This window comes from Bufo gargarizans, chromosome 1 (genome assembly GCF_014858855.1).
Source record: "Bufo gargarizans isolate SCDJY-AF-19 chromosome 1, ASM1485885v1, whole genome shotgun sequence".
Lineage (NCBI taxonomy): Eukaryota > Metazoa > Chordata > Amphibia > Anura > Bufonidae > Bufo > Bufo gargarizans.
The window spans coordinates 579,646,415-579,673,490 of NC_058080.1; the positions used below are offsets into that span (position 1 = coordinate 579,646,415).

Below are 27,076 nucleotides of genomic sequence, written 5' to 3' on the forward strand. Positions count from 1 at the left end.
TCTAATGATGCCCTGGCAGGGAAGGGGGCATGGTTACTGTGACTTCAAGCAAGGAGGCCGCAAGGGAGTGAGGTGACTGGTTCTGCACATGCGCAGGATTTGGGACGTGAGTTCGGGAGGAGGGCAGGATCTTTAGATTCTGTCACTCTTATAACGGGAGGTGGGGTTAGGAATGGGACATGATGAGGTAAGCATTTAATTTACATAACTTGAAAAAAGCAAAAGTGGACTGTAAAAGAAGTAGTTGGAGGAAAAAAAACAATCTAGGATGATTAGGGTGGGGGAGAACTATCTCAGGATGCCGATGATTCTTATGGTTAAAAACCGGTGACAGGTTCCCTTTAAGCTAAATGTGCTTTTAGAACTAAAAGTGAGCAATCTTTTGAAGATTTTTAGGAGCATTTTATCATTCCTTTAATTGCTATGGTTTGGTTCATGACTTCGCTAGTATGTGATGTAAAATAGTTTTATTTCAAACACATTAAAAATAACAGCATGCTTTGTTTCATCACTTATATTTTCTTTAAAATGGTTCACATCTTGCAAATTAATCCTGGAATATGTAATATGTGTTCTGAGCACAACTGTCCTGTTATTAAATATACAGGTACATTCCTTTTATTATTGATGCCCTAATTGCTTATTTATTTCGGAGGGAAAAAAGAGCCGTACAGGGATCATCATCACCCTCCCTGACTACTCTGCAGAAACAGTCAATGCATGAAGACTGCAGAAGGCATAAACGTCATTCAGAAGCTGGTTTTATTTTTCAGTGCAGGTCATTAAATAAAGTGATCTGATTACTTGCAGCTTTTCTCATTTTAATCTTCACTAATTTTTCAGCCCCAGTATTCACCCTTGGAAGTCAATGAAATAAGGAACCAACAGACCAATCATTTATGCTTTTACGATGGAAGAATGATGTAGCATAATACTCTAGTAAAATGAACAATCCTTGTGATCCTTGTGTTGTCTTTGCCTCCAGTGATCTCATCTCTTTTACATTAACGAATCAATACATTTGAAATACAATCTAACTATATATGTATCTTCTGATAATAAACATTAGCTAGCATGAGCCAATCCATGTGTTGAACTATCCCTACGTACATTAAAGGGGTATTCTAGCTGTGGCATGTAATCCCCTATCCATAGGGTAGGAGAAAACGATCAGATCAATGGGGGTCCTACCACTGGGACCACCCCCGATCACGACATGGAGGAGCCCCATCCCGAAATGAATAGGGCAGCAGGTCGGGCATGTGCAATGCCTCTCCTCACACTGCATTCATCTCTATGGGAGTACTGGAGATGGGCGAGTACAGTGCTGCGGATAGGGGATAACCTTCCACAACCATTAAACTGAAGACCACAAATTAGACTATAAAATGTATGTTACAAGCTATACAAATCACATTTGCATAAACATTGGTTTAAAAATTAGGATAATTTTAGCTAAATTAGCAAGGATGTTGAGGGTGTTGGATCTGTTGTATCCCACCTCTAGTGGACCTACACAGCCAGCCCTTAGCAGGAGCCTGAACCTCAGCTTGGCTCAGAGCCTGTCTCTCTCACATCTAAGGACCTGAGTTAAGTGAGGAATGTCACTCAACATGAGACATACGCCATAGGCATCTCTCTGACCTGGTCCGTCCATGAATTATACGGTCAGCCACTTCAGGGAATGTAAGGTGAAGTGCATTTCTCGATGGAGGTTTCTGAAAACGGATCTGCAGTGATTAGCCGGGCCAGCTTGAAAATGAAAAAGGGCTGTCATGAGAAAAACCTTTAAGGCTTCATGCACACGACAGTGAAAAAAAAAGTCGGTTACAAATGGATAAACTGTCCATTTTTAACAGATGTGTTTTCACTGAGAAACGGCCGTTAAAAGCGGACCCATTTAACTTTATGGGAGCTGTCTGTCAGTGAAAAACAGACAGGATAGAACATGTTCTATTTTTTGACGTCCGTTATTCACTGGCCATCAGAAAAACTGCTATGTGAATAACTCCATAGACGACCATTGGTCTTAAAACGGACGTGTGATGGCTGTTTAAAAAAACTGTACATCACGCATCCGTCTTTCACTATAGTGTGCATGTAGCCTACGGTTATCCAAATTATAAATAAAAAAAATTCAAAAGGCAGGGAAGGTGTAAAAACAATAGAAGTTATACTCACTGGTTCAAACCCCCTCCACTCCAGTAGCACCACTGATCCTCGCAGACGAGCTTTGTTTACATGACTGTAGCAATGATGTGCCCATATACCACACATGACCGCAACAGCCAATCAGTGGCCTCAGTAGTCTTATGCCATATACCTTTAAGTGCAGTGACTGGCTGCAGAGGTCACATTCAATATACAGGACGTCATTGCTACAGCCTAGACTCTAGAACATGAGCTCACGGCTGCAGTGGAGGAAGGATCACAGCAGAGATGCGTATAACTTCTTTTATTGTTTTAACCTTTTTTTTGCGGTTGGACAACCCATTTTAGCAGCTAATATAAAAAATAATAAATAAATGAAAGCTGCACAGTTTTGTATAGCCATTTTACATACATGTATTTATAGATGACCTATTTAAAGATCACCTAAAAGGTAAACTTGTTTTGTACAGGCTAAGCACAGTTTGCTATTGTCATTTTTGCCATCCACTGTGCCCCATGTCTAATGAAATTACCAACCCAGCTATCATCTAAATGGTCCAACAAAGAAGAGTTATATAGAGACGTCCTATTAGAGAACACTTTTCCTAATTAGCTAGTCCCATAATCTATTACAGTACCAACAGGTTTCGACAAACAGATGTAGAATTGGTAATCAACAATCTTCTCCAAATATAAAAGAAGCTTTGAGCATGTTCAGACCACATTGCTCAGCATACGCTACAACTTGGCAAGCACTACATAGACTATTAGCCTTTTTCAGTCAACCATCTGTGTTCTGAAAGTGGTTGGAAAACATTGTTTTTCTGTTAGTCATCTTGTACCACAATGTCTATCGCCATAGGATATGGACAATTTCGGGGCATTTTCTTTTTGTTACTGCATGTATTTTTGGCTGCTAATAATTTTAGTGATTGGTTTTTATTAAAATGTTTGAAACGTCTTTGTTCTGTACCCTGCATGTATTCCACAACATAGCAGGCTGCAGAATGCGGTTTCCTGTGAAATCCGGCAGTCAGACAGACTGACATCTCAATCTCCTGTGATAACTGAAATCCTGATCTAAGTTCAATTACGTGAAGGCTGCAGAATGAAAATGAAACAGCTCAGAATTATTATTATTTTTTAAGTAATTCTTTATAGATTTTCTTGAATTAACAGAAGCACAGCTTTGAATAAGCATTTGCTATGGTAAATGCTATAATTACATTTTTCACATATAGGTTTGTTGGGCAATACTTCCAATCCAAAAAGACAGGAAAGCAGCCCAACTCAAACATAGAAAATATAACGGAATTGCCATAGCAGAACAATTCATGTTATTACTTGCACCAAGAACTAATGGTACTGGTATCATATCTAAATGGCGTAGAAATTTTAAAAACTCATCTCAGACATTGATGGCATATTGCTAGGATCTGGGACTCACTCCTACCTCCAGAATGGGCCCCCTAAAGTGAAGGGGTCCTTAATGGCGTCCTCCACAGAACCCCGCCCCCTTAACATTGACCTCCACAGTACCATGCCCCCTTAACAGTGACCTCATAGGGCCCCTGTCCCTTAAAATGTGACCTTCACAGCACCCTGCCCCACTTAACAGTGACCTACACAGCAGCCTGCCCCCTTAACAGTGACCCTCCACAGCAGTCTACCTCTCAACAATGACCTCTACCGGACTCCACCCTCTTAACATTGACCTCCAACTCTTCCCCTAGACATCGACATGCTTCCTTAAGATGTGATCTCCACAGCACCCCGGCCTCTTAACAGTGACCACCAAAGCGGCCCATCCCCTTAACAGTGATCATCCACAGTGCCCCACCCCCTCAACAGTGAACTTCTACATAAAGGGGCATGGCCGGGAAGCCGATGGAGGAAGACACGTGAGAGACAATCTCTGCTGCCGCTCCTCTGTATTCCGTGCCCCGAGCCCTTTACGCCGCTCCCCCATGGGTAAAAAGTATCCCAAGAAGCCCCGGGGCCCTACCTGGCACAGACCCTCTACCATGCACGCCCCGGGACTTCGTCCTGCGGCGCCCCCTATGTCAGTGTTCATGAGGGACTCCCAGATCCCCCTCTACCTGATTCTCCCCGGCCTTCTTCCCAAACAGTCGGGGCCCCACACTTGCAGCCACTTCATAGGCAGTCCCCATGGCCCCCTCTGAGGAAGATATAGGGGCTACCTCCTTCATGCAGCGATAAGCTGCCCCTACTCCTTCACACTCTCCATGCTGGGGCCTTGAGGCATGCAGTGGTCCTCCCCCCTAGTGGATGGGGCCTCTCTTTTCTTTCAACTCCCCACTAAAGGTGACTTTCAAGCTCTAGTCACAGAGGTCACTGCGACATGCCGCTCTGAAATCTCAGCGGTACTGCATGATGTACACTCTATTGCCGCCCGAGTGGAGACCCTGGAGAAAGATCATGACGCCACACGGTCCTGTGTTTCTCAACTCCACGCCATGGTTACTTCTCAGGTCGTGGAAAAATTCAAATAACAAACGAAGAAATCCCTCAGGGGGTTGCTACGCCAATATTTTACATGAAATTGAGATTAAGTGGTCACTAGGACCAGTCGTATTTTCGCAGCTCCTCTGACTAGTAATAAAACTCAATTTTTTTTTTCAATATTCAAAAAAATCGATAAACTTCTTGGGAACATGTTTAAAAACTTCAGGAGTACAAAGAATCAGGGTCATATGCCAAGTATCAGTGTACAATTCTTGTGTGTTAGCACTTCATGCTATTTGAATAAGCTGGTTGTGTATCATCTCATAATTCAGATAATACTTGTAGGCACCCTAACAAACTCCTGCCTAAAAATTAAAGTCCTGTGTCCCTACATGTTTCGCCGAGCCTGTCGGCGTCTTCAGGGGAAACTAAATGTTTCACATATACAGGGTTCCGGTGCTGGATCACCCTTTCTTTGATTTCTATGTATGCTGGAGTTTGCTTTGGCTCGAACTGTGCACAGAGGATATCAGGTGAGCTGGTCTTATTACTTGCTTAATAGGTATTTCAGGATTTTTCATGGATTACATTACAGAAATGGCACCATCTCCGCCCCCTACTGGAAGCTTTGAGAGAACATTGGATCCCCTAACGCTGTGGGTTTCCCTTTGCCCTGACTGCCCGGATGGATGGACACTCCGTGGTCTTTCTTTCCTATGCTGACCTTGATCCATTTTGTGCTGCACTGGACTTGTCTGTTTCTAACCTTTCTGACTGGGAGACTCCTATGGCATCCCGGCCCACGCCACTTGCCTGACAGACAACAGGAGGCCCTAAACTATGTTGCCTACCCTCGCCTACAGTGACGGCTGCTGATCCCAGAGGTGCAGCCTCCTCAATGAGATTGGAGCACACCGCCCCTGGAAGACTGACCCCCCCCCATCGTTGATGGACTCGCCGGCATGTTTGAGCACCTTCCTTTGCCTTATCGGGGACTCTACGACTACCACCTGCTCGGGGCCTAAGAAATTCTTTAGCGGCGCAGTTGCTGCTTGTTTGTTACGTTTGTTTTTGCTGTTTTTGACGTACGGGTTCTGCTCAGGTTATCCCCCCCCCCTCTTTTTGGACGTGACTAGCTCAGTCCCCAAACAGCAGGGTTCAGTGAGTCCACTCTCCTAACCTTTATTTCAGTGGAGTCGGTCCCACAGACTTTTATAGTATTTTCTCTCTATATTGAGTTTGTTATCTGTTCCTGTTTCTTGTGAGGTCTTGTAGTGTCCTCCCCTATTGTTTTCCTATTTTCCCACCCCCGTCTCTCCTCTGGTGTTTTTATTTCTCCTCCTCCTCCTCCTCCTCTATAGGCCTCTATCTTTCCTTGCAGGAAGCAGCCTGGAGGACGCCCCCCCTGAAGTGGACGCCTTCTGATGTTGGTTAGTTACATAGCTTTTTTACTCCCCCATGGTCAGGTGTGTCACCCTAAACTTTAAGGGGTTGGGCTTCAATGCTAAAAGGCGCTTAGTGCTTCGAGAGCTCTGCACTTTGTGGGCAGACGTAGCATTTCTACAGGAGACCCACTTCGACCATACGGGATCCTTTAATTTAGCAAAACGCTACTACCTCCATGCTTTTCTTGCTAGCCATAACCGGCTAAAAGTAGGCGTTGCCATACTGCTGTCAACCTCCTGTCCCATTTTAGTGACCGCCTCCCACATTGACCCAGCTGGCCGCCACATTGACCCACCTGGTCATCCTGGAACGGGTTTTCCAAGGCCGCCCCATCGTGCTTTATAATATATCTATGCCCCCAACACCTCACAGCTCCCGTTCATGCGCCAGGTCCTAAGCAAACTCCAGGGCCTGCCCCCGGCAGCGTGGATCTTGGTAGGGGATTTTAACATGATCTGCAGATAGGTCATCCATCTTTTCCACTCCACCCCCTCCCACCCAATGTTGCATAGCCAGGGATTTTGATAGCACGATCCAGCAATTCGCCCTCTATGACCTCTGGAGGGTGGACAACCTCTCAGGCAGAATGGTTACCTTTTACTCCCCCACCCAATAAGCTCCACACCCGAATATACTTCTTCGGTAACGCCCTGACCCTGAGGATCATCTGTGATGTATCTATTGGGCTCAATTCTTGGTCACCCTCACTCTCTCTTCCCAACCCGTACCACAGCGCACCAGTCATTGGCACCTAAACGGTTCCTTGTTAAAATTGCCATCCACCCATGCTGATGTCAAGCAGTACATCCAAATGTATTTTAGCAAAAATGCCAAATTAGTCTCCGTCCTAGCATTGCTCTAGGGGGCCCACAAGGCGGTGGTACGTGGTCAGTGCATTGCTCTGGCCCCTCAGCTTAAAAAGCATTCAGGAACTCACAGCGCAAAAAGATTCTCTACAAACGGCTATATGCCAGGCCGAGTCTTTCCCTCCTCCGGGAGCTTGTGGCGGCCCTGCGCAAATCTGAAAGAAACCACCATGCACAATGTTAAATGTATGTTGCTTTACTCTAGACAGCGATACTATAAGAAGGGTAACAAAGCCCACACAATTTTAGCACGTCAATTAGGAGATGCTGCCTCCAAGCGTCCTACCCAGGTGGTGAAGGACTCGACTGGCTGTCCCCAATATAACGCCAACTGCCCGCTGCTTCCATGGCTATTACACCCAGCTGTACAATTTAAACATTACAAATACGCACCCTCGCTCCCTGACCCACATACGGAACTACCTGTCCTCCTGTCACTGTCACAACCAGACAGCTGAGAAGTTCTGACAGAGGCCTTTCAGAACCTCCTCCTTGAGTTCTCTTTGTTGTGCTGTTCAGTTCCTCATCTCGTTAGCCTCTCTCAGCTGTCATGGAGTTGGACTGATTGCATCCCTTTAAATTCTGCCCCATAATGCATTACTGGGCGGCTTATACTACTTCCTGGAGTGTGTGTGCATGCTGATCTTGTTTTCCAGTCTGCTACAAAGTTAAGTGCTGAACATTTATCTGTTATTTTCTGTTTGCTGGATCCCAGGTGACCCTGACTCCCTCCGTGTCTGGTGTAGGGAGTCGGTGGTCGTGCCCCCTCACTATTGTAGGGTGTTCAGGGGTTAGATAGTCGAGGTACGTGGATATGCAACCTTCCACCTCTGGGATCTTTGCATAGGCTGAGCAGCCAGGGAAAGTCTCAGGTCTTGTGCAGGGGTCTCCCTTTTGGTTCCTTAGCTTTGGATCCACTCAGTCATATATGCATGTTGCTTTGTCTCGTTTCCTGTACACCGTCCGTGACATTATAAGCCGCCAAAACCGTCTCAAGCATGGATCCGGTTTCACTTTTGGCTGAACGCTTCCAGGGTCTTTCATTGGAGGTAGCTGATCTCCGTATGACTCTTTCTCAGCTTCAAGTGACCGGTTCAGCTTGCGTTCATGGAGTTTGTTCTGAGCCTAAGATCTCGCTCCCAGATACGTTCTCCGGGGGTAGTGAGAATTTTGTGCGTTTTAGAGAGGCTTGCAAACTCCATTTTCGCCTTCTTCCCCATTCTTCTGGTGATGAGGAACGGAGGGTGGGGATCATTATATCGCTGCTCAGGGGTAACGCTCAGTCCTGGGCCTTTTCGCTGCCGGAGGGGGCACGGCCTCTCCGTTCAGTGGATGAATTATTTTTAGCCCTGGGTCAGATATATGATGATCCAGATCGTATTGCTCTGGCTGAGTCTAGACTACGTCTATTATGCCAGGGTAAACAATCCGCAGAAATATACTGCTCAGAATTTCGGAGATGGGCAGTTGATACTGGTTGGAATGATGCTGCACTCCGAAGTCAATTTTGCCATGGTCTTTCAGAGGGATTGAAAGATGCATTTGCCTTTCATGAGAGGCCTATTTCTTTGGACTCTGCTATGTCTCAGGCCGTTCGTATTGACAGGCGTCTTAGAGAGAGAGGAGAGATGTCCCCTTCCTGACATACTCAGTCCCAGGACAGTGCAGCGGTCCCATTCTGTGCGCAGGGGTCTCAGTCGCTGTCAGCCCCTTCTGAGCAGGAACCCATGCAGCTGGGGTTGATTGCTTCTGACAATAGAAGATTCAGCTCGCATGGGAGGGTTTGTTTTTGTTGTAGAGGTATAAATCATTTGGCAAATATTTGTCCCTCTAGGAGATTCAGGCAGTTTTCTGGGAGTAATAAAAAAACAAACAGGAAAAAATCTTTTAAAAATGTTCCGTCTGTTACTATTGGCAGGGTTGAGGTGGAAATTGAAGGTTTTCCGTTTGCTTGTAGTTCCCGTTTTGTCCTGCCGGCTAGGGTGGCGCTAGAGAGCAAGAACATTTTTTGTGAGATTTTTGTGGATAGTGGAGCAGCGGTCAATCTCATTGATAATCAATTTGCGATAACTCATGGTTTCCAGGTGCGCACTTTGGGAAAGGATATTCCGGTTTTTGCTATTGATTCCGCTCCACTTTCTCAGAAATCATTAAAGGGCATAGTTCACAATATCCGTTTAATTGTAAGTGATGCTCATGTTGAGGATGTGTCATGTTTCGTCCTTAGCGGTTTGCCTACTCCTCTAGTGTTGGGGCTACCCTGGCTCACTAAACATAACCCCACCATTGATTGGAAAGCGAGGCAAATAAATGGTTGGAGTGACTTTTGCAGAGAGAATTGCCTCACGACATCTGTTTCTGAGGTTGCTACTAAGACTGTACCATCTTTTCTCTCTGAATTTTCGGATGTCTTCTCTGAGAGTGGAGTTCAGGATTTGCCCCCGCACAGGGAGTACGATTGCCCTATTAATCTCATCCCAGGCACCAAACTGCCTAAATCTCGTTTATACAATCTTTTCCAAATTAGATCTAAGAGGGGCATACAACCTGGTCAGGGTCAGAGAAGGAGATGAATGGAAGACGGCCTTCAATACCCCTGAGGGCCATTTTGAGAATTTGGTTATGCCTTTTGGTTTGATGAATGCCCCAGCCGTTTTTCAGCATTTCGTGAACAGCATTTTTTATCATTTGATGGGAAAATTTGTATTAGTGTATTTGGATGACATTTTGATTTTTTCTCCTGATTTCAAAACTCATAAGGAACATTTACGTCAAGTCTTGCTCATCCTGCGGGAGAATAAATTATATGCGAAACTGGAAAAATGTGTGTTTGCGGTTCCAGAAATTCAATTTCTGGGGTTTCTTCTCTCCACTTCTGGTTTTCGCATGGACCCCGAGAAGGTCCGCGCTGTGCTTGAGTGGGAGCTTCCTGAGAATCTGATGGCGCTGTTGCGGTTTTTGAGCTTTGCCAATTATTACAGGAAGTTTATTTAGAATTATTCCTCTATTGTTAAACCACTCACTGATATGACCAGAAAGGGGGTAGATTTTTCTTCTTGGTCAGTGGAGGCGCGTAAGGCTTTTTCTAATATCAAGGAGAGTTTTGCTTCTGCTCCCATCTTGGTGCAACCTGATATTTCTTTACCCTTCATAGTCGAGGTTGATGCTTCTGAGGTGGGTGTGGGGGCGGTCTTGTCTCAGGGTTCCTCTCCTGCCAAATGGCGACCGTGTGCCTTTTTCTCGAAAAAACTCTCCTCCGCAGAGAGAAATTACGATGTGGGAGATAGGGAATTGTTGGCCATCAAGTTGGCTTTTGAGGAATGGCGCCATTGGCTAGAGGGAGCCAGACACCCTATTACCGTATTTACTGACCATAAAAATCTGGCCTACTTGGAGTCAGCCAAGCGTCTGAACCCGAGACAGGCCAGATGGTCTTTGTTCTTTTCTAGGTTTAATTTTGTGGTCACGTTCCGCCCTGGAGTTAAGAATGTGAAGGCAGATGCCCTGTCACGTTGTTTTCCGGGAGGCGGGAATTTTGAAGACCCGGGTCCCATTTTGGCTGAAGGTGTGGTGGTCTCTGCTCTCTTTTCTGAATTGGAGGCAGAGGTCCAGGCAGCCCAGTCAGAGGCTCCTGATCTTTGTCCTCCTAGGAGGTTGTTTGTGCCTCTTGCTTTAAGACACAAGATTTTTAAGGAACACCACGATACGGTCCTTGCAGGGCACCCGGGGGCAAGAGCCACACTGGATCTCATCGCTCGGAGATTCTGGTGGCCTGCGCTTCGTAAGTCGGTTGAGGGTTTTGTGGCAGCCTGCGAGACTTGCGCTCGTGCCAAAGTCCCTCATTCACGGTCATCAGGTCCTCTCCTTCCCTTACCCATTCCTTCCCGTCCTTGGACACATCTGTCCATGGACTTTATAACGGGCCTGCCTCGTTCCTCGGGGAAGACTGTGATTCTGGTGGTGGTGGACCGTTTTAGCAAAATGGTGCATTTCATCCCTTTTCCTGGTTTGCCCAATGCTAAGACGCTGGCGCAGGCATTTATTGATCACATTGTCAAATTGCACGGTATTCCTTCAGACATAGTCTCTGATAGGGGCACGCAGTTTGTTTCCAGATTCTGGAAGGCTTTCTGTTCTCGCTTGGGGGTTCGGTTGTCATTCTCTTCTGCTTTCCACCCGCAGTCGAATGGCCAGACAGAGCGCGTCAATCAGAATCTGGAGACATATCTGCGCTGTTTTGTGGCGGAGAATCAAGAGGATTGGTGTTCTTTTTTGTCCCTTGCTGAGTTTGCTTTAAATAACCGTCGTCAGGAGTCCTCTGATAAGTCACCATTTTTTGGTGCATATGGGTTTCATCCGCAGTTTGGGACTTTCTCGGGAGAGGGGTCTTCTCGTTTACCTGATGAGGACAGATTCTACTCGTCTTTGTCATCTATTTGGCAAAAGATTCAGGATAATCTAAAGAGCATGAGTGAGAGATATAAGCGTGTGGCAGATAAGAGACGTGTGCTTGGTCCGGACCTGAATGTTGGTGATCTGGTGTGGTTGTCTACCAAGAATATCAAATTGAAGGTTCCCTCCTGGAAGTTGGGTCCTAGGTTTATTGGGCCTTACAAAATCCTGTCTGTCATCAATCCTGTTGCCTACCGTCTTGATCTTCCTCAGACTTGGAAGATCCATAATGTTTTTCATAAGTCCTTATTGAAACCTTATGTTCAACCCATTGTACCCTCGCCTTTGCCTCCTCCTCCGATTATGGTTGATGGGAATCTTGAATTTCAGGTCTCTAGGATTGTGGATTCTCGTCTTGTCCGCGGTTCTCTTCAGTACCTTGTTCATTGGGAGGGTTATGGTCCTGAGGAGAGGATGTGGGTCCCAGTGACGGACATTAAGACCTCTCGTCTCATCAGGGCTTTCCATAGGTCCCATCCTGAGAAGGTGGGTTGGAGTGTCCGGAGTCCACTCGTAGAGGGAGGGGTACTGTCACAACCAGACAGCTGAGAAGCTCTGACAGAGGCCTTTCAGAACCTCCTCCTTGAGTTCTCTTTGTTGTGCTGTTCAGTTCCTCATCTCGTTAGCCTCTCTCAGCTGTCATGGAGTTGGACTGATTGCATCCCTTTAAATTCCGCCCCATAATGCATTACTGGGCGGCTTATACTACTTCCTGGAGTGTGTGTGCATGCTGATCTTGTTTTCCAGTCTGCTACAAAGTTAAGTGCTGAACATTTATCTGTTATTTTCTGTTTGCTGGATCCCAGGTGACCCTGACTCCCTCCGTGTCTGGTGTAGGGAGCCGGTGGTTGTGTCCCCTCACTATTGTAGGGTGTTCAGGGGTTAGATCGTCGAGGTACGTGGATATGCAACCTTCCACCTCTGGGATATTTGCATAGGCTGAGCAGCCAGGGAAAGTCTCAGGTCTTGTGCAGTCTCCCTTTTGGTTCCTTAGCTTTGGATCCACTCAGTCATATATGCATGTTGCTTTGTCTTGTTTCCTGTACACTGTCCGTGACAGTCACTTACCCAAACTCTCCTCGGAGGCAGTTGCCTCCTTGAATAGTCTCATAACCACTGAATAACTAACGGACGTGATCAAAACTCTCCCCGCAGGCAAATCTCCAGGACCTAATGTGTTCACACATGTGTACTATAAAACATTCTGATTTCAGCTCTCGCCCCATCTCCTGGCCTTATTTAATGTGTTCCTCCTGGGCTCCCTAATCCCATCATCTATGCTATCCTCCTATATTGTAGTAATACATAACGCCGGTAAGGACCCCCAGGACTGCGCAAGCTACAGACCGATAGCCCTACTTAATGCAGACCTTAAAATCTTCACCCACATGCTTGCGGCCCTTCTGAATACGTGGCTTCCTACTCTGATCCGTAAAGACCAAATGGGATTCATTCCTTACCGAAAGGGAGAGGACGACACCTGTTGCGTATTCAACCTGATCAACGTAGCGACTTGCACAACGACTCCCACAGTGATATTGAGCCTTGACGCAGAGAAGGCTTTTGACTGGCTTGACTGGTCTTTTCTATTTGAAACCCTTCGGGCATTTCAGCATCTCGGGACCCTACCTGAAAACCATCCTCAGTGTCTACTCTGCCCCTTCTGCCCTTGTCAAACTCCCTGTCTGCTCCTCTACACCGTTTAACATCTCCAATGGTACACGTCAGGAATGCCCACTCTCGTCACTTATCTTTGCACTGTGTATAAAACCCCTTACAGCACATGTTTGGTTGAAACCCAACATCCAGGGGCTTAAAGTGTAAGATAAGGAACTTAAGATCTCCTTCTATGCGGATTACGTCCTCCTCACACTGACCAACCCCCACATAACACTGCCTAACCTGCTGAATACCCTATTGCAGTATGGCAGCCTCTCAGGATATAAAGTCAACACTTCCAAAACAGAGGCCCTATATGTCCTGGTACCCACCCATGACCTTGCACTACTCCAAAGCAATTCCCTTATCGCTGGTCGGTCAGTACCCTGAAGTACCTAGAGGTTTATGTAATGACCCAGAGTGGCATTACCACCCTTTTTGTGACCCCCTGCTATCTTTATTGGTTGATTCTGTGTCATCACATATATCTATTGGCATTCCTGCAAAGTGTGTATATGTATTTCCTTGCAAATGATTGTTCAAGTGTAATGTGCCAGATGGCTTCGGTATTGGCAGAGTTAGTTTCTCTGGAGAGGAACCTTCTAGTTCCATTCCAGCCCTCTCTAGAGAGAGTTTAGCTAGTTTCTAGTCAGTCTGGAGGATCCCCTCCTTGGGGAAGCAGTAGGCCTCGTCCCTGCCGGACAGGCCCTGCCTGTGAATTCTAAATGGTTGCCTGTCCCCTCCTGGGCTTGCATTGCCTAAACCCCAGGTTAAGTAAGCTTGAAGCGAGGAAGAAGTTCCTAGGATTGCAGTATAAGACAGATTACAGACAGCTAAGTTCCAGCAGAAGTGGAAACGTTCCTATTTAATCCAGCCAACATAGCAGAACTGAGAGGGTGCAGATGCAGCAGAGCTGAGAGTGTTCGCCTGCCATTTTAATGTCAAAACCTGCTGATCACTAAGATAAAGTTGGAAGATTGTTCCTTGATGAACGTTTATACCGAGTAAAGCTGCGTTCAACATTAGTACAAGTCTAGACTCAATTTGTTCTAAAAATCCTTCAACTGTTAACCCTTTTTGCTCTGCTTCATTCGACCACGTCTGAGATCCGAGGATATCCAGGTAGGAGCACGGTGACATGTGCATACAACACCTTCAGAGAGATTGTAGGTTACTCTACACCACTCTGGCAATCATACACCTTGGTACCAACAGTACTATACTTAAAGGGGACTCCATGTCCTCGTTGCTAAAATGCAACTGGCATCACGACAGCTTGCTCTATCAGAGGGACATATATCATAAGGGGCAAGGGATACCACCAGACGCCTGGTTTAAACGACGTTGCATTTATATCAACTCAACGTATGCCTGCATATACTCTAATAACTTCCCTTCCCTCTTTTGTGAGCTTCAGTCCCTCCTTATCAAGTGGAAACCTATGCACATATCATTGCTAGGTCGCATAGCAGCAGCGAAGATGTCCCTCCTCCTTTACTATTTAGAGACCCTTCCAGTATGTGTCCCCATGTCGGAACTACGCCTCCATCAACAAGCCATTCTCGATTATGTGTGGCATGGTAAACGTCATCGTATCCCCCGCAAAGTCATGCTTGCGGCTACGGACAGAGGTGGCTTGTCAGTCCCTAACATAATGCACTATTACTGGGTTACCCATCTCCGAGTAATCCCATTCTGGGCATGCCAGTTAGCAATTAACAAATGGGTAGAAATCGAAAAGCTCTGGCTTGCCCCAGTCCACCCGATTACTCTGTTATGGCAGTGGACCCCTGTACCTCCTCACACTCCCCTATTTGGACCGATGACCTTGCCAAGCACATAAGGGATACTTGCCATGGACAATTTGCCTTAGCCTTGCGGCACTCCTCCATGATCTCCTTCCTCTACAATCCAACTATTCCCTCCAGCTTAACTGCCCTAATGGTTCAGGTCTGGTTGCCACTTTGACACTTAAACCCTTTGTGCAACTGCAGGAGCATTAGAATATACCAGAGACTAAGGGCTTCCACTACCCCCAGATCTGTAACTATATGAGTTCTACCTTTAGATCACTCCAGGTGTCATTTCCCACAATTTTTCTAACGTGCTTGGGCACGGGGACGAGAGGCTTGATTTCTATTATTTACCGCCTACTATCTACAGTGATAGGTGAGACCCCCATCATACATACATGGATAAATGGACCACTGCCCTCGGGTCTCTCACACCGACGGGTAGACTATATGGAATAGGGCAGCACAGTCTTCTATCTGCATTCTATCAACTCCGCTATCCCATCTGTCTGCTGGCGGTGCCTGAGCGATGTGGGTTCCTTGTACCATATCTTTTGGACATGCTCCCTGATGACTCAGTTTTGGGAGGAGGTGAAAGAGGTGGCACACTCCCTCTTTGGGTCCCACGTCCCGCTAGACCCAAGGATCTACCTGCTCACCTTACCACCCCCGGGATTGAATAAGTGCTCCTCCAGGCTGTTTTTCTCTTTATGTACTGAAGCTAAATCACTGATTGCCAAGTCTTGGAAACAGATTAGCCCTCTTACCAAGTCCATGCTGCTTGCTAGGGTTTGCGACATCAGATCCTTGAAGTATCTCACGGCATCCCTCAACAATGCAGTGGAGCAACTCCAAGTGACCTGGCTACCCTGGGACTCCCACTTGACATACTCCTAGAGCCCCCCCCCCCTTGTTCTTGCTTTCCGCTACCTGTCCACCCCCCCCCCCCAACACACACACACACCCTTTGTGTTGTGTTGGTTGTCTTGTGTTGTTGTCCTTTGTCCTGGGTGCTTGTATTGAACCTTTGATAATAGTTAGGGCACTTGGTTTTCTGCACAAACTGTTCTTGCACTCTTCCCTATCTCAGTGGCACTTTGAGTGCCCTTACGTGTGCTTTGATGTACCATTCTGTGTTCTTTCTTCTGTATTACTGAAAATATGTACGTTTTTACTAATAAAAATCTACAGTTAAAAAAAAAAAAAAGTGCCCCACTCCGTGAAAATTTGACCTCCACAATGGCCTGTCTTCTTAACCACCTAACTGTTTTTCCCAAGTCTAGCTTGGGAAGTGAGAAAAGTAGCTAACTGGACGGGAAGGGCTGCCTTAGATGCTGCTATCTCCTGAATGGTAGCAGCTACAAACACGCAACTGGTCTTGTTTGAAAGCTGACATTCCAGGCTTTCACGCAAGACCAAAATGACAGCTAAAGTCCAAGCAACATTGGATAAATTACTGTTAGAAATGGAGTCGGGAATAATTGCGGGTAAAACCTACTTTTACTTTCACTTTCAGCTGCATTCACAGGATCCCGATTTCTATCAGTGATATATTCCCTGTACTGAACATATTGCTGTCATTCTGGTATTGTCTGAAAGCTTGGAATGCCAGCTTTCAAACAAGACCAGTTGCATTCAGGAGATAGCAGCATCTAAAGCAGCCCTAGCCACTCCAGTTATCTACTTTTCCCACTGCTGGAGCTGTCAAAACAGTTAGGTGGTTAAAATGGGTATTCCACTTACCATAAATATAACTTATGTTTTAGACTAATTCATCACCAATAATTACCTAATATAATATAAATCTCACATATTTACCTTTCAGTAGGTATAAAAGTAGTTGTCTTCCTCTGCTACCCACTGTTTCCTCATAAATTACCATGGCATCGACCTGTAGTTCTGAGCCTATGTTAGGTCGAGCATGCTCAATGTGTTGCTGTCAGTTCTCTAGCTAAATGTCTTGTGAAACAAAGGTAGTGTCAGTGTGCTGGTGATTACTGAGTAGTTGTGGTGGGACTGGACTGTGATATCAGGCAGACAATCAATAAACATCAACACTCACAGCAGATAAGCTAGGGATTGTGGGGATTGTAGTGTTAGACGTTTTCTGAGGGAAGCTCAGGTGCCATGATGCTCTCAGTGTGTTGCAGGCTCACACAGGGTCTAGACAAATGGATTGCAAGGTAAATTGAAGCTCTGGTTATATGTATAGGTATGGGTTCTGATTGGTTCACAGCTTGCAGTCTTAGTGATGTTTTTCAAAAATTAAGTTACTTTACCGGAATACCCCTCAACAGTGCTCCACCCGTAAAATGGGACCTCCACAGCCCTCTTCCCCCTGAACAGTGACCTCCATAGGGTCCCGTCCCCTTAACATTGACCTCCACAGCTGCCCCCCCTTAAAAGCCCCCCATCAGCCTGTCCCCTTAAAATGTGACCTCCACAGCACAGTGCCCCTTATCACTGACCCCTAGAGTGGCCTGCTCCCATTACAGTGACCTCCACAGCTCCCCATGGTAAATTTTTTCTGCACTAGGCCACGCCTCTAACTCTGGCCAAAACATAACTCTACACCGAATCCCACCCAGTCCCCTAAATGCCCCCGCAAAGTAATTATTCCCCCTTTATGCCACCACACAGTATTTATGCCCACATTGTGCCCTCTTCACAGATTATGGGCAGATATGTGCCTTCTTCACAGTAGTTATGACAGATATGTGCACTTTACAGTAGTTATGCCAGATATGTGCCCTCACAGTAGTTATTACCAGATATGTGCCCCCTGACAGTAGTGAAGCCCAGATATGTTCCCCCTCACAGTAGTTATGCCCAGATATGTGCCCCCTCGCAGTACTTATGTCCAAATATGGGTCACTTTGACAGTTATGCCCAGATATGTGCTCTTTTCACAGTATTATGCCCAGATATGTGCTTCTGGACAGTAGTTATGCCCAGATATGTGCCCCCTCACAGTAGCGATGCCCAGATATGTGCTCTCTCACAGTAGTTATGCCTTGATATGTGCCCCCCACACAGTAGTCATGCAAAGATATACAGAAATGCCCCCTCACAGTTATATGCCCCCTCATAGTAATATGCCCAGATCTGTGTCCCCTCATTATGCCCAGTTATGTGCCTCCTCACACTAATATGCCTAGTTGTGCTTCCTCACACTAATATGCCTAGTTGTACCTCCTCACACTAATATGCCTAGTTGTGCCCCCTCACAGTAATATGCCCAGTTATGTGCCCCCTCACAGTAATATGCCCAGTTATATGCCCCCTCCCAGTAATATGCCCAGTTATGTGCCTCCATCATAGGAAGTAAAAAAAACTAACTCTACATACTCACCTGGTTCCTATTATGATCTCGGATATACTCGGAGCTGCTAGTCTGTGTAGGAGGAGGAGGAGCACAGCTGACTGCCAGCTGGCCCTGCACAGACCAGCAGTGTGGAGCGCTGACAGGGGGTCAATGATGGAGCAGGAAGCAGAGGCCTCTCTGCCTTATCATTATAGGCAACTGTCTCTGCGTCCTATGGATGCAGAGACAGATACCTTTTTTATTTATTTATTTTTATTTGAAGAAAGAAAAAGAAAAACAGACAGTTATTACTATACAAAAATTAATCATTAACATTATTACTTTAGAGACAGATACCTGAAAGTGAGACATACCTCCACCGTCCGGGACCGCGGGATGGCCACTGTCCGGGACTGTTCTGCCGGATCCAGGACGGTTGGGAGGTTTGTATAAAAATGAAGAAAAATGGTTATTATGGAAACCTGGTGTAAAACTGTATGTACTTCAAGACTGAAGGACCTGCGAGTTTCTATTGGATAATAAGCGCCATATTTTAGGAATCTCAGGAACGGTGATTGGCAGATTGGTCCAGTCATTTGGCCATGCAAAATTGACCAGACAGACAGACAACAGACAGAATTTATATATATATATATATATATATATATATATATATATGTTCTGCTAGAATCTGACCCAAAATAAATTTCAAGAAATTTGCTCATCTCTAGTTACAAATAAACAAAGTCTGTACCAAGATCAGGCATAGGAAAAAGAAAAAAGGTTCAACTAGAGTCAAGATGTAAATTTGAGCAATGGAGACAGGTGATTTCAACCATGTCCTCTCACATTATTTCTTGCACTGGTGATCAACAGACTAAGGCCTCTTTCAGACGGGCGTTGCGGGAAAAGGTGCGGGTGCATTGCGGGAACAAGTGCAATTATTCCGCGCAAGTGCAAAACATTGTAATGCGTTTTGCACGCGCGTGAGAAAAATCTGCATGTTTGGTACCGAAAACTGAACTTCTTCACAGAAGTTCGGGCTTGGGATCGATGTTCTGTAGATTGTATTATTTTCCCTTATAACATGGTAATAAGGGAAAATAATAGCATTCTGAATACAGAATGCATAGTACAATAGCGCTGAAGGGGTTAAAAAAACACAAAAATAATTTAACTCACCTTAATCCACTTGCTCGCTCAGCCGGTATCTCTTCTGTCTGTCTTCTGTGCTGTGTGTAGGAAAAGGACCTGTGGTGACGTCACTCCGGTCATCACATGGTCCATCACATGATCTTTTACCATGGTGATGGATCATGTGATGACCGGAGTGATGTCACCACAGGTCCTTTTCCTGCACACAGCACAGAAGACAGACAGAAGAGAAGCCGGGCTGCGCGATCAAGTGGATGAAGGTGAGTTAAATTATTTTTATTTTTTTTAACCCCTTCAGCGCTATTGTACTATGCATTCTGTATTCAGAATGCTATTATTTTTCCTTATAACCATGTTATAAGGGAAAATAATAATGATCGGGTCTCTATCCCGATCGTCTCCTAGCAACCGTGCGTGAAAATCGCACCGCATCCGCACTTTCTTGCGGATGCTTGCGATTTTCACGCAGCCCCTTTGACTTCTATGGGGCCTGCGTTGCGTGGAAAACGCACAAGTGATGCGTGAAAATCACTGCTCATGTGCACAGCCCCATAGAAATGGTCCTGATTCAGTGCGGGTGCAATGCGTTTAACTCACGCATCGCATCCGCGCGGAATACTCGCTCGTGTGAAAGGGGCCTAAGGGTGGTATTACACTGCCCGATCTTCTGGCAGTGCTAGCACCAATGGATGATAATCATCCATCGGTACTCGTTTCTACTGGCCTGATTACACAGACTAGGGATCGACCGATATAGATTTTTTAGAGCCGATACCGATAACCTGTGAACTTTCAGGCCGACAGCCGATAACGTATACTGATATTCTGTGCATTTTCATAAAAAATAAATAATAATTCCTACATCTGCTGTTAAATGAACATGTTTTATAATATACATCTAATGCAAACAATTATGCCCAGAGCTTTATTATAATATATAGTGCCATATCCAGCAGCGCCAACACCCCTCCCACCCCTCACTGACTACCATGTTCTGCTTGCTTATTATCATTTAGTATAGTTGCTTTATTTATCATTTACATTTAGAATATACTAGTGCCAATTGAGGAGGCTTATTCAGATTCAAGAACATTCAAACTTTTTGTGGGGAATAACAATAGGGTGTGTTTTTTTGCTATGATGTTGTGTATATATACTACGGTACAGGTATATATATATACCACGGTTGTATATATATATATATATATACCACGGAAACTCCAGTGCAAGTGGAACTATTTACATTATTGCACCAGTGCATGGACGTAGACAGTCATGGTAACAAGAATTAAATCCATTTCACCGGCGTTTTAGGATAATGTCAGGCTTCCTAAGCACATCATGCACTCAAGACAAACAGCAAAGAGCAAGGGATGAAAACCTGAATGAACCTGAGGCAGGAGAGGCCACATCTGTGTACGTGTATTTTTACATCCTGTCACAAAAGACTGGATGAAAACAAATGACTCAGTGCACTGAGGAACCGGTCTTTTATCTCTGCAACCTTAGCTGCACTTTGCCTGATAGCCGTGCTTTGCATTTGTCTCTGTTCAGTGGCATTATATTACTTCTGAAAGAAAGACAACTTCGTAATTTCCTATATTTTGTGTGTGTGTATGTGTGGGGGGGGGTGAATAACGGACACCAGGAGCTGATGAAGCCATCAGTGTTGGCTCATATTTGGGTGTTGGCAGTTGAGGTGTTAATAAAATAGACAAAAGCTCACATAGAGGTGCTAGAATTTGCCGCCAACATCAGAGTCACAGGGAAATTAAAAACAAAACCATCTACAACATTAATTACGCTTTTAACACATTTTGCAGCTTTTTTTTCCCGTTCCCTTCACTTCACATCTGTGTGAACAATATCAAAAAGATTTACGGTTTTCTCCCTTGTCTAATTAGAGGCGCAGTGAGGATGCCAATCAACATTCTTGCTGAGCAATCACATCAGCCAAGCTTGATCCAAAGAAGATTTGTGTTGACAGACTTTTGGAGACCCCATAAAACCCAGAACGCTGTGCAGCAGGTAGCATTTACTAATTGAGATGGTAGTTTTTACATCTCATTCTACAACAGTGGTGGCGAACCTATGGCACGGGTGCCAGAGGCGGCACTCCGAGCCCTCTCTGTGGGTGCCCGCCCCTGGAAAAACTCTACAGTGTACCAATATGCCTTAGACTTCTAATGGAATTCATCAGCGCAGGGCGCACTATGAACAGCACAGGCAGGGCACTGAATGTAGGCAGGCTATTATAGATAAGTGATAAAGTACATGGAGGATATACTATTGGACTGTAGTATTCTGGTTAAATTGCCGTGTTGGCACTTTGCAATAAATTAGTGGGTTTTGGGTTGCAGTTTGGGCACTCGGCCTCTAAAAGGTTCGACATCACTGTTCTACAATATATACTCTGTACTTGGCTTTGTGGCATATTCATTTATTTGTTAAATGCATGGGTGTAGCTATAGCACTTGCTATGGGACCCAGAGGTTGAGGGGGCTCATTCAGGTTCAAGAACATTGTACCTTTTTGTGGGGAATAACAATATGGTGTTTTTTTTGCTATGATGTTATGATGTTGTGTGTGTATATATATATATATATATATATATATACATACAATTATGAAGTGGCATGCAAAAGTTTGGGCGCCCCTGGTCAGAATAACTGTTACTATAAAAGTTAAAGATGTCACATTCCCTTTGTATTTTAAGCAAAAACATTTAGTTCAATAGTGAATAGTAGCACCCCATTTGCCAAATATCACAGCTTGTAAAAGGGTTTTGTAGCCAACCAAGAGTTTTCAATGATGTTCAGATCAGGGGACAGTGAGGGCCATGGTAAAATCTTTACCTTGCACCTTTTGAGGTTTCGGCGCTCTGCTGTTTCAGTAGCTCCTATTGCTGTTCATTAAAGCTACTGAAACAGCATAGCACAACAAGCCATGCTGTTTCCCTAATTCAGAAACAGCATAGCTTGTTGTGCCACGCAGTTTTAGTAGCTCTCATGCACGACAATGAGTGACCTGAGTGCTCTGCTGTTTCGCGGCTGGGAGGTGGTTGGGGACTGTGTCTCATCTCACCATTACTAACACTTTAATGTTGGAGAGGTGTTCTTTTCATGAAATTATGTGCCTTTTTTCTCCAAACATACCTTTGCTCAATGTGGCCCAAGAGTTCTATTTTAACCCCATCAGTGAAAAGGACTTGTTTCCTAAATGCACCAGGCTTGTTTAGATCTAAATTTTGTGGTGAGAATGCAGGAGAAGTTTTCATCTGATGACTCTTCCATGAAGGCCATATGTATGCAGGTGTCGCTTAACAGTAGAACACTGTACCACAACTCCAGAGTCTGCTAAATCTTCTTGAAGGTCTTTTGCAGTCAAGAGGGAGTTCTGAATTGCCTTTCTAGCGATCCTATGAGCAGCTGTCTCTGACATTTTTTCTTATTCTTCCAGACCATCTCTTGACCTGCACTGTTTTTGTTAACTACCATTTCTTAATTGCTTTTCAATCTGAGGAAATGACAACCTGAAACTACCTCAAAAGGGGCAAGTTGAAGGTTTTACCATGACACCTCACTATCCCCTGATCTGAACATCATTGAAAATCTGTGGATAGACTTCAAAAGAGCAATTCATGCAAGACGATCCAGGAATCTCACAGAACTAGAAGACTTTTGTAAGGAAGAATGGATGAAAATCCTTCAAACAAGAATTGAAAGACTCTTGGCTAGCTACAAAAAGTGATGACAAGCTCTGATACTCATTTAGGTTTTGCTTCTGGTCCTTTTCCTTTTTCTGTTTTTTTGAAAATGTAAAAGATTAAATAAAATAGTTTTTGCTTAAAATGCAAAGGGAATGTGGTAACTTGAACTTATACCTTTTGGAGATCATTTTATCTTCAACCTGATTAACTTTTCACAGTAACAGTAATTGTGACCAAGGATGCCTAAACTTTTTCATGCCATTGTATGGTGCTATTATACAAATCTTTAATTATTGCCACTTATACTGCTGTTATAATTTTCTTACACTAGGTTATCTTATTTTGCTATTGGGCACAATGAATTATTGTAACACCCCTGTTTAAATGGATGTGCCGACTGCCTTCTACGGCCCACCAATCCATCTGCCTGTAGCAAAATATAATACTCACTGTATATAATATCATATAGAATTAACATATTATTGAATGCAAACATTGCAGCATAAACAGATTGCCCAGACCAGACTGACAGTTCTCAATAGAAAATCAGTACTATTTATGAGGTTGTTCCATAAGTGACAACCACTAATGGCTACGATTTTGTCTTCATATGATTGGCTATTCTATGATAGCTGGGAAAACTGATTAACAGCCGCAATATTAGTAGTCACAGAGCTTGCCCAGAAACAGGTATAATAAGACATGGCTAAATACATTTTTTAACAGAAAACATTTATTGGTGATATGTCTAAGGGGTATTTCTCTCCAATGCTGAACATGATGTCTGAGTAGGAAGAGCTGAGCAGATTGATATATAGTTTTATGGGAAAAGATTCAGTAAAACTTGTATTTCATTCATTAAAATTCCTGTTTACTCTGATCTTTGAAGTCAAGGAGGTGGTCCTACATATATAACTGCATATACCGTACACCTGCATGTCACTGGATACATCACTGAAATGCACAATGAGGTGCAGGTGTACATCATGTGATTACTGCAGCCAGTCATCACTGTCCTCAGAGTTAGACCGCTGAAGACAGTGATCGGCTGCAGCAGTCATGAGCCATATACCTGCACATCCTCGCTGTAGTTTTTAAACAAGCAGAGGCAGGAGGACTGGACCAGTGCCGAGTAAACAGTGCTGAAGAAAGGGGTGAGTAAACCATTAACTTTTGTTATTGTAGGCTGTGAGGAATATGGATTATTATTTTATGTCAGCCATGCTCCCACACCAGCCATAAGCTGTCAGATTGCAGAGGTAGTGAACTCCATAGGAGGGCCCTGCTTCAAAGCCCAGCCATCTGGCAGAGAACTTCTTGCAGGCCACCTTTGTTTACAAGGCCCCTCCATTCAGGTCCCTCCATTCAGCCAGCAAGGAACCCAGCTAATGGAACAGAAAAGACCTCTCTGCAGGGGGTCTAGGCCAGTGCCCAGTTCAGTCAGAATCATAAGACATATTGGAGCTGGCAGTTCATAAGGAATTATGAATCGCCCGTCTATGACAGGCATAAACCCGATACATATTTGTGTCCCTGTGGCCACGATGAACAGGTCAGTGGTCGTAGTTTGGTGGTGGGAGGCCAGGGAAGGGAGATATACATATCTCCCCACAGAAACCACATAACGGTACCAGGGTTGGACTCTACTTGTAGCCAGAACCCAGGCAGGTCCATTGGTCCCAGAATTATCTCCCTGTGACCTTCTGGTCTGGAGCTTTGAAACCTAAAGGGTTTTGTAGGTCATTTGCTGCCAGTCCAGAAGAGGATGAGTGGACCCCTCCCTGAGGTCGGCAGGGGAGGGGCCAGCTACAGGTTAAAAGGCTTGTGCCAGCAAGTGGCTATGTCTTTTTTCTAAAGGAGGGTCACATTGTGCCATGTGTTTAGAGGGACCTGCAACCTGCTGACATCACAGCCCTCCATGTGACTACAGCAAAGAAGTCATCACCACCCAAAGGACTCCTATACCTGGTAAACTGACTTTTGTTCGGTTTAATCCTGTTTATACCACGCCATCTGTATTTGTAACCTCAGACCACTGTATATATTCTTTGTGTGTATAGTGTTATTTCTAATGAGCCCTTAAGGCGATTAAATATATAATTTAATCTTGCGCTTTCTTGTATCTTGATCACAAATCCCCAAGTCCATGTTTTGGCCTAAATATATGCTACCGCGGGTTGGTTTCCTATCCTATATAATCCCGTTAGTGGAACAGGCTTATATCAAGCAAGGAACTGGTGGCAGTCTTTCCGGGCTAAGAACGGGCTGGTTCACTGGGGCAGTGAAAAGGGTCTCTCAGCTTGTTGCCTCTGTGCCCGTGTCGACAGGAGGAATCTGTGAAAACTGTACCAAGACTGACCTTACTCGCTCTCCCAGGAGGGTTAACGTCACGCCTTGGTAACCAGTGACCATACCGTATCTCGTTAGCTCGACATAGTTGACGTCCGGCGTCAGTCGGGGTACGGTATTCATCACATAGGCTATTGGAGGCCTCCAAGATTTTTGATGATCTCAGACAACCCCTCAGTGTTGTAAGTATTAAATGTGTGTGCATTAACCCCTTCTTGACATGCGCCAAACCTGTACGGTGATGCACAAAGAAAGTTTCCGCCGCACCTTAATAGTACAGCATGCTGATCAGTCGGGCACAGGAGCTGTGCTTGCACAACTGTCAGTTCCAATGTATGACAATAAACAATGTACTGCAATGCATTGTAGAAGGGACCAGATCCTCAAAAATTGTCCCCTAATAGAACAAAAGTTCTAAGTCCCCTAATGAGCCCCCTAATAAGTCCCCTAATAGAACAAAAATAAAAAGTTTAAAAAAAATTCATAGAAGAAAAAAAAATTAAGTTAAAAAGGTCCCCTTTCTTCTCATCAAGCCCTTTAAAATTGAAAATAAAAAATAAAAAAAGATAGACATATTAGGTATAACTGCATCTGTATCGACTAGTTCTATAAAAATATTGCATTACCTACCCTGACAGGTAAATGCTGTAAACAAATTAAAAAAATAAACACTATGCCAGAACAGCCATTTTTTGGTCACTTCGCCTCTCAAAATATCCTGCAAAAAACAAGCCCCCACACAAGACCATCACCAGAAAAAAAAATATAAATATATATGACATTCAGAAATGGGGACCCAAAAACATCTTTTTTTTTTTTTAAATGCCTTGTGCAAAAGTGATAAAACGCTATATAAAATTGGTATCTCTGTAATCATACTGATAAGCAGAATTATAGAATTTTTCCCACACGGTATATGCCGCAATAACAAAACCCAAAAAGCAATGACAGAGTTGCTGTCTTTTCATTATCCTGCTTCTTTATCCTGCTTCCTAAAAAGCTAAATAAAAGGTGATCAAAAACTCATGTGTACCCAAAATAGAACCAATGAACACTTGTCCCGCAAAAAAAAAAAAAAAAAAAACAGCCTTTACACAGCTCCAGAGCCTGTTCAGTAGCAACATGGCACCGATAAACCAATCCATCAAAACCTGTGCTGCAGAAGCCAAAAGGTGTTCTTTCCCTACCAGACGCTGCAACATACCCATACAGCAGTTTATGTCCACATTGATGGCATTTGAGTACCCAGTAGAACCCGCCTAACAAGTTAAAGGGTGTGGTGTGTCTCAGATTGCAAGAGTTGGTCACAGCATATGGGCAGCAAAATCTGCCCCTCAAAAGCCATATGGCCCTCCAACCCTTCTGAGCCCTGCTGTGTGCCCATACTGCAGCTTACAACCACATATGGGGTGTTTCTGTAAACTGCAGAATCAACAAGAATAACAAGGTTTGTAAATTCAGATATGAATCATTTGAGGGGTGTAGTTTCTAAAATGGGGTCATTTAAGGGTGTATGTCTATTATTTAAGCCCCACAAAGTGACTTCATGACTTCATAACTGGTCCTTTAAAAAAAAAAAAAATCAGTTTTGGAAATTTTCTTTAAAAATTTGCAAAAAAAAAAGTATTACAAAATAAAATTACATTTATAAAATGATGCCAACATAAAGTAGACATATGGGGAATGTTAATTAATAACTATTTTATGAGGTATCACTATCTGTCTT

The 27,076-nt window shown here is 44.5% G+C and overlaps 1 protein-coding gene across 1 annotated transcript in view; it reads right to left on the reverse strand.

Moving 5' to 3' along the window:
- CUX2 (cut like homeobox 2) overlaps positions 1–27,076 on the reverse strand; it is a 478,876-nt gene that overhangs the window by 188,128 nt on the left and 263,672 nt on the right.